This window comes from Oncorhynchus masou, chromosome 33 (assembly GCF_036934945.1).
Source record: "Oncorhynchus masou masou isolate Uvic2021 chromosome 33, UVic_Omas_1.1, whole genome shotgun sequence".
NCBI classification, from domain to species: domain Eukaryota; kingdom Metazoa; phylum Chordata; class Actinopteri; order Salmoniformes; family Salmonidae; genus Oncorhynchus; species Oncorhynchus masou.
The window spans coordinates 809,838-825,000 of record NC_088244.1 but is presented as its reverse complement, the minus strand read 5'-3'; the positions used below and the strand labels follow the sequence as shown (position 1 = coordinate 825,000).

General features: G+C 44.4%; 1 pseudogene; it reads left to right on the top strand.

Moving 5' to 3' along the window:
• The window catches only part of LOC135527669 (plasma membrane calcium-transporting ATPase 3-like), a 151,624-nt pseudogene that overhangs the window by 41,729 nt on the left and 94,732 nt on the right, over positions 1 to 15,163 (top strand).

The window sequence follows — 15,163 nt, the reverse complement described above, 5'->3', positions numbered from 1 at the left end:
AAGCAATTGATGGAGATTGTGGTGAGTAACTGACTGTATAGACCTACTGGCCCCACATTTAGTAAAGTTTTCTGTGACAATACTTGGTATAAGCGCTATACACATGGAATGGATTGATGCTTCGAATTGTGCTGTTAAATAATGTATATTCTGTAAATCAGTGGTTCCCAACCAGGGGAACTAGGACCCTGGAGGTATCCACAGGGGGAACTAGGACCCTGGGGGTACCTGGCCTATCCACAGGGGGAACTAGGACCCCTGGAGGTACCTGGTCTATCCACAGGGGGAACTAGGACCCCTGGAGGTACCTGGTCTATCCACAGGGGGTACTAGGACCCCTGGAGGTACCTGGTCTATCCACAGGGGGTACTAGGACCCTGGAGGTACCTGGTCTATCCACAGGGGGAACTAGGATCCTGGAGGTACCTGGCCTCTCCACAGGGGGAACTAGGACCCTGGGTCTATCCACAGGGGGTACTGGGTCTATCCACAGGGGGTACTGGGTCTATCCACAGGGGGTACTGGGTCTATCCACAGGGGGTACTGGGTCTATCCACAGGGGTACTGGGTCTATCCACAGGGGGTACTGGGTCTATCCACAGGGGGTACTGGGTCTATCCACAGGGGGTACTGGGTCTATCCACAGGGGGTCCTGGGTCTATCCACAGGGAGTACTAGGATCCCTGGAGGTACCTGGTCTATCCACAGGGGGTACTAGGACCTCTGGGGGTACCTGGTCTATCCACAGGGGGTGCTAGGACACCTGGAGGTACCTGGTCTATCCACAGGGGGTACTAGGATCCCTGGAGGTACCTGGCCTATCCACAGGGGGTACTAGGACCACTGGGGGTACCTGGTCTATCCACAGGGGGTACTACGACCCTGGGGGACCCTGGCCTATCCACAGAGCAACATTTAGTTGGTTGAACAGTAACCAAAATAGGTTGGGAACCACTGCTGTAGATGACACGATAGGATGTTCCTTTTGGTCATTTATTCCTTCAGTGACTCTGGACGTGACCTCGTATGAAGCCATACGTGACTCAGTACTGGCGACTGCAGGATAATAACGAGAGTACAAATAACAGTATTACATAAATTTTCTAACTCATCACATTAAATTATGTTTTGAATCTAGATGACAGGAGAATGCACCATTTTCAGTTCTGCATTCATTTGACTGGGCTAAACTTCTTTATATATCGCCTTGTTTCTTCTAGAAAGTCTAGATAAACCTATGAATAGTGAATTATATTTTGTTCAAGCCTAGTTAGGCTATGCATTTCAGTAAAGAACTGATTATACATTACATTTGATTAAAATTGTTTATTTTTTGTCAATAATTTTTTCATTCGGAGTACAGATTAGAATGTTGTATTCAATTATACATCTTATATTATGTTAATTGATGTTTGTTAATGTTAATTCATTCTTAGTTAATTTACTTAATAATGATCATCAGACTCAAATGTTTGTATTTCTCCTCTTATGTCCATATAGGCTGAATATTCATTACCAGATTGTCAAAAGCACTCTGGTATATGGACCCCCATCACAAGGCCTTGGATCCTACGATTACAACAGATACCTGGAAACACGACACAAGGCACCCAAACTGGATCAAGATCTGCTTTGGGGTTACTGTAGTCTGCTCTCTACCTCAATATCCAAGCCCTGGGCAAACCGAGATCACTTCACAGGTATTTTTATGAATAGATTGTGTCACTTTTTCAGATCAATTAAGTTTGTGTGAAGCTACTACTCCTTGTAGATCCACTGTGTCTGATGATGGAAAGCTACTACTCCTTGTAGATCCACTGTGTCTGATGATGGAAAGCTACCACTCCTTGTAGATCCACTGTGTCTGATGATGGAAAGCTACTACTCCTTGTAGATCCACTGTGTCTGATGATGGAAAGCTACCACTCCTTGTAGATCCACTGTGTCTGATGATGGAAAGCTACTACTCCTTGTAGATCCACTGTGTCTGATGATGGAAAGCTACCACTCCTTGTAGATCCATTGTGTCTGACGATGGAAAACTGCACCATTTATTCTGTATTTTGGAAAGCTTTATGTTTTAAAACTGCCTGTTTCTTTGTTCTGTATTCCAAATGAGATGTCAGAGAGGATGTGGTGCATGTGAAAGCGTCCATGGCAGTATCCCACTTGAAGAAGGTGAATCAAACATTGACCAGACGTCACCAACAGTCCACTCACAAACACACACCAGAGTTGAACGTTTTATGAGAACATCAAGCGGACTGGTAAGTCCTCAGTATAACACTCTGTTGCAAGCTTTGGAGAAAATGGCCCAACATCACCCTTGCTTCCTACTGGACTCTACTCCTGAAGACACATCCCAGTGGAGGCAGTGGGTTGACTACTTCAAACTATCATTGACTTTTACTTTCTACAAGTATGTCTGTGGTAACAACCTAGGCACTCTGATATTCATATGAAAGGTATCCTCAGGTAGCAATGGCTTCGTAAAACCAGACAAGCTTCTGTCTGATAGCGATGACTTCATGAAACCAGGCAAGCTTCTGTCTGAAAGCGATGGCTTCATGACACCAGGCAAGCTTCTGTCATCTTCACAACGATAAAATAAATAAACAACCAACATGCAACACTAGAGCAAAAAGCATTCCTTGACAAATACACACATCCTGCTAAAGTGAACAGCAGTTACTGACAGATGATGCTGAACAGGGCCTGCTTGATGAGGGAGTATCCATGTCCCTCCTTGATGGTGATGACCCGGAGAGTATCCTTGTCCGTCCTTGATGGTGATGACCCGGAGAGTATCCTTGTTCCTCCTTGATGGTGATGACCCGGAGAGTATCCTTGTTCCTCCTTGATGGTGATGACCCGGAGAGTATCCTTGTTCCTCCTTGATGGTGATGACCCGGAGAGTATCCTTGTTCCTCCTTGATGGTGATGACTCAGACCTGATCATGGATTTAAGGAAACTGAGTACTCGTTCTTAACTTTTGACATTTCTGTTGAGGACTTGGGTGACATAGTGGAAAAGCGGCTTCCACGAGAAACAAAAATCCCATAAACACAGTGGCTGCAGCTGCAGTTTACTCCCAAGAATCCATGGACCAAGTCTGCTCTCCGGGAAGTTTTGACCTCAAGTTCATGGTCCAGTCTTGGGTGATCAGGAAGGGACATCAAGACTCAAAGTTTGCTGCAGTACAGTGGAAACAGTTTGCCTGCTTGTGGCAGCAGGAGTATGAAAGTGTGGATGATAAGGCAGTCATTCCTGTCAGAGAACCTGGTCAGCCTTTAGGAACCTGTTACAGAGGCATCTAAGCATTGTCGTATGGCTGGGGAAGTTCTAGCAGTTTCACTGGACTTGTACCATCTATCATGTTGACACCAGACGTCCCAGCTTCTCCATCTGGGTCATTCTATAAAGAGAAAGTGTATGTCATGGACAAGGTTTTACAGCCATCCTGTCCTCTTTGACACACAGTTGAAAATGTCTGCATCTTTGGATAGGGGAGCAACTTTGGTTTTAGAAGTGGGGGGTCGGAAATAATAATATATACAGTTGAAGTCAGAAGTTTACATTCACTTAGGTTGGAGTCATTAAAACTCGCTTTTCAACCACTCCACAAATTTCTTGTATAGTTTTGGCAAGTCGATTAGGACATCTACTTTGTGCATGACACAAGTAATTTTTCCAACAATTGTATACAGACAGATTATTTCACTTTATCACAATTCCAGTGGGTCAGCAGTTTACATACACTAAATTGACTGTGCCTTTAAACACCTTGGAAATTTACAGAAAATGATGTCATGGCTTTAGAAGCTTTTGATAGGCTAATTGTCAATTGGAGGTGTACCTGTGGATGTATTTCAAGGCCTACCTTCAAACTCAGTGCCACTTTATTTGACATCATGGGAAAATCAAAAGAAATCAGCCAAGACAGCAGAAAAAAAAATTGTCGACCTCCACAAGTCTGGTTCATCCTTGGGAGCATTTCCCAAATACCTGAAGGTACCACGTTCATCTGTCCAAACAATAGTATGTAAGTATAAACACCATGGGACCATGCAGCTGTCATACTGCTCAGGAAGGAGACACATTCTGTCTCCTAGAGATGAATGTACTTTGGTGTGAAAAGGGCAAATCCATCCCAGAACAACAGCAAAGGACCTTCTGAAGATGCTGCAGGAAACATGTACAAAAGTATCTGTATCCACAGTAAAACATGTACTATATCGACATAACCTGAAAGGCCGCTCAGCAAGGAAGAAGCCACTGCTCCAAAACCGCCATAAAAAAGCCAAACTATGGTTTGCAACTGCACATGAGGACAAAGATTGTACTTTTTGGAGAAATGTCCTCTGGTCTGATGAAACAAAAATATAACTCTTTGGAAATAATGACCATCGTTATGTTAGGAGGAAAAAGGGGGAGTCTTGCAAGCCAAAGATCACCATCCCAACCGTGAAGCACGGGGGTGGCAGCATCATGTTGTGGGGGTGCTTTGCTGCAGGAGGGACTGGTGCACTTCACAAAATAGATAGCATCATGAGGTGGAGAATTATGTGGATATATTGAAGCAACATCTCAAGGCATCAGTCAGGAAAGTAAAGCTTGGTTTGCTATTGGGTCTTCCAAATTAACATTGACCCCAAGCATACTTCCAAAGTTGTGGCAAAATGGCTTAAGGACAACAAAGTCAAGGTGTTGGAGTGGCCATCACAAAGCCCTGACCTCAATCCTCTAGAAAGTTTGTGGGCAGAACTGAAAACGCGTGTGTGAGCAAGGAGGCCTAGAAACCTGACTCAGTTACACCAGCTCTGTCAGGAGGAATGGGCCAAAATTCTCCCAACTTATTGTGGGAAGCTTGTGGAAGGTTAACCAAAATGTTTGACCCAAGTTAAACAATTTAAAGACAATGTTACCAAATACTAATTGCGTGTATGTAAACTTCTGACACACTGGGAATATGATGAAAGAAATAAAAGCTGAAAGAAATCATTCTCTCTACTCTTATTCTGACATTTCACATTCTTATAATAAAGTGGTGATCCTAACTGACCTAAGACAGGGAATTTTTATTTGGATTAAATGTCAAGAATTCTGAAATACTGAGTTTAAATGTATGGCTAAGGTGTATGTAAACTTCCGACTTCAACTGTATCTCCATTCCCATGTCGTCCTCTAAGACATAAATACTCCAAACAGCCTACCCGACTGTCCGGATGTGTCCGCATGGTCCTAAAGCACACCGTGGCCGCGTTTTGTATCACATTCCAATTATAAAATGGGGGGGGCAAAATTCAATTACATTATGTAATTGGAGGGAACTACAGTGAAGATTGTGTCTCTCTCAACAAGTTACATTTCGATCAATCTGATGGTGGTCTAGACCACGAAGCCATCTTATGGTTTTGTTCAAGCCTCTTAACATGCTTATCACTTGTAGAACAGCACCGGGTGACACCCTGCCTAAACAACAATTCAACATCATTGATATAGAAGTTGACCTCAGCAGGAAGGGCCTTGACAAGGAACAGTACAAGGGAATCCAAATCAGATTTACACAGGTAAGCAGATATTATTGCGTGTTGCAAAATGCTTGTACTTCTAGTTCCGACAGTGCAGAATATCTAACATGTAATCTGACAATTCCACAACAACTAATACACACAAATCTAAGTAAAAGGATAGAATAAGAATATGTACGTATAAATATATGGATGTGCAATGACCGAGCGGCATAGGGAATGCAATAGGTGGTATAAAATATGGGATGAGTAATGCAGGATATGTAAACATCATTATTAAAGTGGCATTAATAAAGTGACTAGTGATCCATTTGTTAGTGTGGCCAATGCTTTCAGGTCTGTATGTAGGCAGCAAATAAAATAAATGTTATTGATCACATACATGTGATTTTTGCGGGTGTACCGAAATGTTTGTGCTTCCAGCTCCGACAGTGGAGTAATATCTAACAAATTACACAATATATACCCAACACGCACAAATCTAAGGAGGAATGAATTAAGACTATATATACATTTGTGAGGTTTTTAGGTGACAAATTTCTTTAGCCTCCTGAGGTTGAAGATTCTCTGTTGCTCCTTCTTCACCACACTGTCTGTGGGGGTGGTCCATTTCAGTTTGTAAGTGATGTGTAGGCCATGGAACTTGAAGCTTTCCACCTTCTCCACTATGGTCCCGTCGAAGTAGATAGGGGGGGTGCTTCCTCTGCTGTTTCCTGAAGTCCACGATCATCTCCTTTGTTTTGTTGACGCTGAGTGAGAGGTTGTTTCCTGACACCACACTCCCATGGCCCTTACCTCCTCTCTGTTGGCTGTCTCGTCATCGTTAGTAATCAAGCCTACTACTGTTGTGTCATCTGCAAACTTGATGATTGAGTTGGAGGCATGCACGGCCACGCAGTCATGATGTTTCCTACCTTCACCACCTGGGGGCGGCCTGTCAGGAAGTCCAGGACCCAGTAGCACAGGGCGGGATTCGGACCCAGAGCCTCAAGCTTAATGATGAGCTTGGAGGGTACTATGGTGTTGAAGTCAATAAACAGCATTATTACATAGGTATTTCTCTTGTCCAGATGGGATAGGGCAGTGTGCAGAGTGATGGCGTTTGCATCGTCTGTGGATCTATTAGGGCGGTAAGCTAATTGAATTGGGTCTAGGATGGCAGGTAAGGTTGGGGTGGTATGGGTAGGTTTTAATAGTCACAGTGGGTACTACATCTCCTATACACTTCCTTATGAACTCGGTCACCGTATCCGTGTATACATCTAGATTATTTTTTCACGCTACCTGGAACGAATCCCAGTCCATGTGATCAAAACAATCCTGAAGCGTGGATTCCAATTGGTCAGACCAGCGTTGAATAGTATGAAGCACGGGGACTTCCTGTTTGAGTTTCTGCCTATAAGACGGGAGGAGCAAGATGGATTTGTGATCAGATTTGCCGAAAGGAGGACAGGGGAGTGCCTTGTAAGCATTCCGGAAGTTTAAATAGCAATGTTCGAGAGTCTGGGTTGCGCGAGTAGGTCAGTCAATATGTTGATAGAATTTTGGCAGCCTAGTCCTCAGATTTGCTTTGTTAAAATCCCCAGCTACAATAAATGCATCCACAGGATATGTGATTTCCAAGTTTCTATAAAGTCCAGTGAAGTTCGAGGGCCATCGAGGTTTCGGCTTGAGGTGGAATGTAAAACGGCCGTGGCGATGACGGAGGAGAATTCTCTTGGGAGATAATTTATTTGGCATGTAATTGTGAGGTATTCTAGGTCTGGTGAACAAAATGACTTGAGTTCCTGTATGTTCCTAGAATTACACCATGAGTCGTTAATCATGAAACACCCCTCAGCCCTTCTACTTCCCGGAGAGATATTTACTCCTGTCTGCATGATGTACTGAGTATCCTACTGGCTTTACCGACTCCAACAGAGTATCCAGAGAGAGCTATGTTTTCGTGAAACAAAGTATGTTCCAGCCCCCGATGTCTCTCTGGAAAGAAAGCTTTGCTCGTGTAACAGTATAATTTTAGACCGTCCCCTCGCCCATACCCGGCCGCGAACCAGGGACCCTCTGCACACATCAACAACACCCACGAAGCATTGTTACCCATCTCTCCACAAAAGCCGCGGCCCTTGCAGAGCAAGGGGAACTACTACTTCAAGGTCTCAGAGCAAGTGACGTCACCGATTGAAACACTATTTAGCGCGAACCACCGCTAACTAAGCTAGCGTTTCACGTCCGTTACACTCACTCCCCTTTTGACCTCCTCCTTTTCCTCAGTAACTAGTGATCCGGGTCAACAGCATCAATGTAACAGTATAATTTTAGACTGTCCCCTCGCCCATACCCGGGCGCGAACCAGGGACCCTCTGCACACATCAACAACAGTCACCCTCGAAGCATCGTCACCCATCGCTGCACAAAAGCCGCGGCCCTTGCAGAGCAAGGGGAACTACTACTTCAAGGTCTCAGAGCAAGTGACGTCACCGATTGAAACGCTATTTAGCGCGAACCACCGCTAACTAAGCCAGCGTTTCACATCCGTTACACTCGAAGCTCATCAACTTTGTTATCGAAAGACTGGACATTAGCGAGTAATATACTCGGAAGCGGTAGGTGGTGTGCGCGCCTCCTAAGTCGAACTAGCAGGCCGCCTCGAGTGCCTCTCCTCTGCTGGCAAGGTTTTAAGTCGGCCCCTGGAAAAAGTTTGATTGCTCCGGGGAGAGTGAACAAAGGATCTGGTCCAGGGAAGTCGTATTCCTGGTCGTTATGCTGGTAGTTCTGGTGAGTTACCACCGCTCTATATCCAATAGTTCTTCCCGGCTGTATGTAATGACACACAACATTTCCTGAGCTAATAATGTAAAAAATAGTACATAAAAAAAACAAAATACTGCATAGTTTTCTATGAGCCAGTCGCTGTGGAAGTTCAGATGTGTGTCCACTGTGGATGCCCAGATGTGTGTCCACTGTGGATGCCCAGATGTGTGTCCACTGTGGATGCCCAGATGTGTGTCCACTGTGGATGCCCAGATGTGTGTCCACTGTGGATGCCCAGATGTGTGTCCACTGTGGATGCCCAGATGTGTGTCCACTGTGGATGCCCAGATGTGTGTCCACTGTGGATGCCCAGATGTGTGTCCACTGTGGATGCCCAGATGTGTGTCCACTGTGGATGCCCAGATGTGTGTCCACTGTGGATGCCCAGATGTGTGTCCACTGTGGATGCCCAGATGTGTGTCCACTGTGAATGCCCAGATGTGTGTCCACTGTGGATGCCCAGATGTTCTTGAAAGGGGAAGAGGTGGTGAGGCACAAACAACAATTCCAAAAAGTCAGGTCCATTAACACTCTGTGTAAATAAGAAGGAAAGCAGTTCATTACAAGTTTTTAAAAAAACACTATAGGGACCAGAACAGCCACTATCAAATCTGCCAATGTACCCTTGAGCAAAGCACCTCACACAAATTTCTCCAGGGTCACTGTCAATAATGGCTGATCCCTGGCCGTGACCCTACTCTCCGAGCGTGTTTTAGGGGAGTGGGATATGCAAAAAAAAACTTTTCCAGTTAATACCACACACTTTTACAGGTCACACACTTGAACAAATGTGAAACAGGACAAATACACCCCCCCCTCCACCCATTGTCACCTCTGAATTTGGAGTCATTTTATTTTGGGTGGATATTTCTTCCATTTTCTGCTCGTCAATTAAATTAGTATGGCCTTATGTAACATTACAGTGTCAAAGTTATACAGTCAATTAAATTAGTATGGCCTGATGTAACATTACATCGTCATAAAGTTACACGGTCACACATCATTCTTTCTGTCTCTCTCTGTCTAGGCCTGGTGATGTCAGCTATAACAGTGCTCATCTTGGTGTTGTATTTTGTCATCCAGACGTTCGTAATAGAAGGTGAGATGTTTTTATATTGGCAACAAGCATAGGAAATGTTCATGTCGATGTGTTACAGGTTGAGTCAATAATGTTGTTGATGTGTTACAGGTTGAGTCAATAATGTTGTTGATGTGTTACAGGTTGAGTCAATAATGTTGTTGATGTGTTACAGGTTGAGTCAATAATGTTGTTGATGTGTTAATGTTGTTGATGTGTTAATAATGTTATTGTGTTAATACTGTTGTTGTTGTGTTAATAATGTTGTTGTTGTGTTAATAATGTTGTTGTGTTAATAATGTTGTTGTGTTAATACTGTTGTTGTTGTGTTAATACTGTTGTTGTTGTGTTAATAACATTGTTGTTGTTGTGTTAATAACTTTGTTGTTGTTGTGTTAATAACATTGTTATGCTAATAATGTTGTTGTTGTTGTGTTAACAACGTTGTTGTTGTGTTAATAACATTGTTGTTGCTGTGTTAATAATGTTGTTGTCGTTGTGTTCATGTTGTTGTTGTTGTGTTAATAATGTTGTTGTTGTTGTGTTAATAATGTTGTTGTGTTAATAATGTTGTTGTTGTGTTAATAACGTTGTTGTTGTGTTAATAACGTTGTTGTATATTTAAGTGATAATGCCAGAGAAGCAGGTTTTTGTTGGATATATTGGCACGGGTGTTGTTAGGCCCGAGAAGAGGTCTGTTGCTCTGTCTCCTCCTCTGTTTCTTCCTCTGTTCCTCTGTCTCCTCCTCTGTTTCTCTGTCCCCTCTGTTTCCTCCTCTGTTGCTGTCTCCTCCTCTGTCTCATCCTCTGTTGCTCTGCCTCCTCCTCTGTCTCTTCCTCTGTTGCTGTCTCCTCCTCTGTTGCTCCGTCTCGTCCTCTGTTTCTCTGTTTCCTCCTTTGTTTCTCTGTCACCTCCTCTGTTGCTGTGTCTCCTCCTCTGTTGCTGTCTCCTCTGTTGCTCTGTCACCTCCTCTGTTGCTCTGTTTCCTCCTTTGTTTCTCTGTCACCTCCTCTGTCTCGTTCTCTGTTGCTCTGTCACCTCCTCTGTCTCGTCCTCTGTTGCTCTGTCACCTCCTCTGTCTCATCCTCTATTTCCTTCTCTGTTGCTGTCTCCTCCTCTGTCTCCTCCTCTGTTGCTGTCTCCTCCTCTGTTGCTCTGTCTCATCCTCTGTTGCTCTGCCTCGTCCTCTGTCTTCTCCTCTGTTGCTCTGTCTCGTCCTCTGTTCCTCCACTGTTGCTCTGCCTCGTCCTCTGTCTTCTCCTCTGTTGCTCTGTCTCCTCCTCTGTTTCCTCCTCTGTTGCTCTGTCTCATCCTCTGTCTCCTCCTCTGTTGCTCTGTCTCATCCTCTGTCTCCTCCTCTGTTGCTCTGTTTCCTCTTTTGTTGCTCTGTCACCTCCTCTGTCTCATCCTCTGTTTCTCTGTCACCTCCTCTGTCTCGTCCTCTGTTGCTCTGTCATCTCCTCTGTCTCATCCTCTGTTTCTCTGTCTCTTCTGTTTCCTCCTCTGTTGCTGTCTCCTCCTCTGTTGCTCCGTCTCGTCCTCTGTTTCTCTGTTTCCTCCTTTGTTTCTCTGTCACCTCCTCTGTTGCTGTGTCTCCTCCTCTGTTGCTGTCTCCTCTGTTGCTCTGTCACCTCCTCTGTTGCTCTGTTTCCTCCTTTGTTTCTCTGTCACCTCCTCTGTCTCGTTCTCTGTTGCTCTGTCACCTCCTCTGTCTCGTCCTCTGTTGCTCTGTCACCTCCTCTGTCTCATCCTCTATTTCCTTCTCTGTTGCTGTCTCCTCCTCTGTCTCCTCCTCTGTTGCTGTCTCCTCCTCTGTTGCTCTGTCTCATCCTCTGTTGCTCTGCCTCGTCCTCTGTCTTCTCCTCTGTTGCTCTGTCTCGTCCTCTGTTCCTCCACTGTTGCTCTGCCTCGTCCTCTGTCTTCTCCTCTGTTGCTCTGTCTCCTCCTCTGTTTCCTCCTCTGTTGCTCTGTCTCCTCCTCTGTTTCCTCCTCTGTTGCTCTGTCTCATCCTCTGTCTCCTCCTCTGTTGCTCTGTTTCCTCTTTTGTTGCTCTGTCACCTCCTCTGTCTCATCCTCTGTTTCTCTGTCACCTCCTCTGTCTCGTCCTCTGTTGCTCTGTCATCTCCTCTGTCTCATCCTCTGTTTCTCTGTCTCTTCTGTTTCCTCCTCTGTTGCTGTCTCCTCCTCTGGCTCCTCCTCTGTCTCGTACTCTGTTTATCTGTCACCTCCTCTGTCTCATCCTCTGTTTCTCTGTCTCTTCTGTTTACTCCTCTGTTGCTGTCTCCTCTTCTGTCACCTCCTCTGTCTCGTCCTCTGTTTCTCTGTCACCTCCTCTGTCTCGTCCTCTGTTGCTCTGTCATCTCCTCTGTCTCTTCCTCTTATCTGTCACCACCTCTGTCTCATCCTCTGTTTCTCTGTCTCTTCTGTTTCCTCCTCTGTTGCTGTCTCCTCCTCTGGCTCCTCCTCTGTCTCATCCTCTGTTTCTCTGTCTCTCTGTTTCCTCCTCTGTTGCTGTCTCCTCCTCTGTTGCTGTCTCCTCCACTGTCTCCTCATCTGTTTCTGTTTCCTCCTCTGTTGCTCTGTCTCCTCCTCTGTTTCGTCTTCTGTTGCTCTGTCACCTCTTCTCTCGTCCTCTGTTTCTCTGTCTCCTCTGTTTCCTCCTCTGTTGCTGTCTCCTTCTCTGTCTCCTCCTCTGTCTCGTCCTCTGTTGCTCTGTCACCTCTGTTTCCTCCTCTGTTGATGTCTCCTCCTCTGCCTCCTCCTCTGTTTCCTCCTCTGTTGCTGTCTCCTCCTCTGTCTCCTCCTCTGTTGCTGTCTCGTCCTCTGTCTCGTCCTCTGTTTCTCGGTTTCCTCCTTTGTTGCTCTGTCACCTCCTCTGTCTCATCCTCTGTTGCTCTGTCACGTCCTCTGTTGCTCTGTCACCTCCTCTGTATTGTCCACAGTTGCTCTGTCACCTCCTCTGTTGCTCTTTCACGTCCTCTGTTGCTCTGTCACCTCCTCTGTCTCGTCCTCTGTTTCTTTGTCACTTCCTCTGTCTCATCCTCTGTTTCTCTTTCCCCTCTGTTTCCTCCTCTGTTGTTGTCTCCACCTCTGCCACCTCCTCTGTTTCCTACTCTGTTGTTGTCTCCACCTCTGCCTCCTCCTCTGTTTCCTACTCTGTTGTTGTCTCCACCTCTGCCTCCTCCTCTGTTTCCTCCTCTGTTGTTGTCTCCTCCTCTGCCTCCTCCACTGTTTCCTCCTCTGTTGCTTTGTCTCGTCCTCTGTTTCCTCCTCTTTTGCTCTGTCTCGTCCTTTGTTTCCTCCTCTGTTTCTCTGTTTCCTCCTTTGTTGCTCTGTCACCTAATCAGTAGCCTAATCAGTAGCCTAATCAGTAGCTAGTCAGTAGCCTAATCAGTAGCCTAATCAGTAGCCTAATCAGTAGCCTAATCAGTAGCTAGTCAGTAGCCTAATCAGTAGCCTAATCAGTAGCCTACTCAGTAGCTAGTCAGTAGCCTAATCAGTAGCCTACTCAGTAGCCTAGTCAGTAGCCTAATCAGTAGCCTACTCAGTAGCCTAATCAGTAGCCTAATCAGTAGCCTAATCAGTAGCCTAATCTGTAGCTAATCAGTAGCTAATCAGTAGCCTAATCAGTAGCCTAATCAGTAGCCTAATCAGTGGCTAATCAGTAACCTAATCAGTAGCCTAATCAGTAGCTAGTCAGTAAGCCTAGTCAGTAGCCTAATCAGTAGCCTAGTCAGTAGCTAGTCAGTAGCCTAATCTGTAGCTAATCAGTAGCCTAATCAGTAGCCTAATCAGTAGCCTAATCAGTAGCCTACTCAGTAGCCTAATCAGTAGCCTAATCAGTAGCTAGTCAGTAGCCTAATCTGTAGCTAATCAGTAGCCTACTCAGTAGCCTAGTCAGTAGCCTAATCAGTAGCCTACTCAGTAGCCTAATCAGTAGCCTAATCAGTAGCCTAATCAGTAGCCTAATCAGTAGCCTAATCAGTAGCCTAATCAGTAGCCTAATCTGTAGCTAATCAGTAGCCTAATCAGTAGCCTAATCAGTAGCCTAATCTGTAGCTAATCAGTAGCCTAATCAGTAGCCTAATCTGTAGCTAATCAGTAGCTAATCAGTAACCTAATCAGTAGCCTAATCAGTAGCTAGTCAGTAAGCCTAGTCAGTAGCCTAATCAGTAGCTAGTCAGTAGCTAGTCAGTAGCCTAATCTGTAGCTAATAAGTAGCCTAATCAGTAGCCTAATCAGTAGCCTAATCAGTAGCTAGTCAGTAAGCCTAGTCAGTAGCCTAATCAGTAGCTAGTCAGTAGCCTAATCTGTAGCTAATCAGTAGCCTACTCAGTAGCCTAGTCAGTAGCCTAATCAGTAGCCTACTCAGTAGCCTAATCAGTAGCCTAATCAGTAGCCTAATCAGTAGCCTAATCAGTAGCCTAATCTGTAGCTAATCAGTAGCCTAATCAGTAGCCTAATCAGTAGCCTAATCTGTAGCTAATCAGTAGCCTAATCAGTAGCCTAATCTGTAGCTAATCAGTAGCTAATCAGTAGCCTAATCAGTAGCCTAATCAGTAGCTGGAAATCCAATCTCTTTCCTTGGCGTTGACTCCGCTTGTAGCCTAGGCCTTCCCGTTCCTTTGTTTACCATTCACGTGGCAAAATCACCAACAGGGATTACACGTAATCTGTTACATGTAAGAGATTACAAAAGGGATCTAAGGGATTACCATTTTTTAAAACTATAATCTGTTACATTAACAGCAAAAATATTGTAATCAGATTAAATATACTTTTAAAAACTAGATAATTACTTCAAGGATTACTTTTGAATTCAGAAAGAATGTTTGCAGGGAATAGCAGGAATAGGCTTTTGTAGACTACAGTCCAACTATGTCTTCCAATTGTGCTGTTGGCATCCAAAGATGATCCAACGTGAATAAACGCTTGGAGGTCAGGATGACAGCAGTGGTGTAGTCTATGGCGATACGGATATCACTTACTATTGATATCTACATAGCGCATTGATGTGAATCACACTGCTGCTCTCTCATTTAGCTATTTGCGTCTTATGGATTGTGGATGGCTGTTCACAAATTTAAATGTCTATTTGAACCCAATAATGGTTAAATTCAAGAAGTTTAAGCTGCCTATCAATCATTGTTTTTGAAACCTGTGGACAGCCAGTGAAAAATGCGCTCTTGCAACAGCTGCAAAGTGCAGATTCCAGCCTATGGAATTATATAACAGTGGGGCTTTTATTGCTCAATCTATTCCTGCTGATAAAAACAAAAACGCAGGTCTAATGGACACATGCTCAAACTGGCAACTTTTGATAGACTTAAAGGAGCAATCTGTAGTTTCTATATGCATTTATAAAAAATTTAAAAAAAAATATATATATCCATTGATTCTTGAAGAATATAATTTATAAATGCCTCATCAGTTTAGTTCAATCCATCAGAACCCAAAATATAAGCTTGTTTTACTCCAATGTTTGTAAACATCGTAAATGTAAACAAACACTGTACAGCTTCATAACATGGATAAAACAAGAAGTATTATATAATGGATGGTCAATCCTTCCATTCAATGCTCTGTCTATTAGTCTGAGAGTGGTTCTATTTCTCCAGTCCCCATCCCTCAGCTTTTTACCAAAACAGAGGCGGGGCAACCATTATGTTATTGTTTCATCTGTGGATTTGCCCTTCAAACAGCTGCATATTATCAAGATATGTGTGTCACCAACAAAAAAGT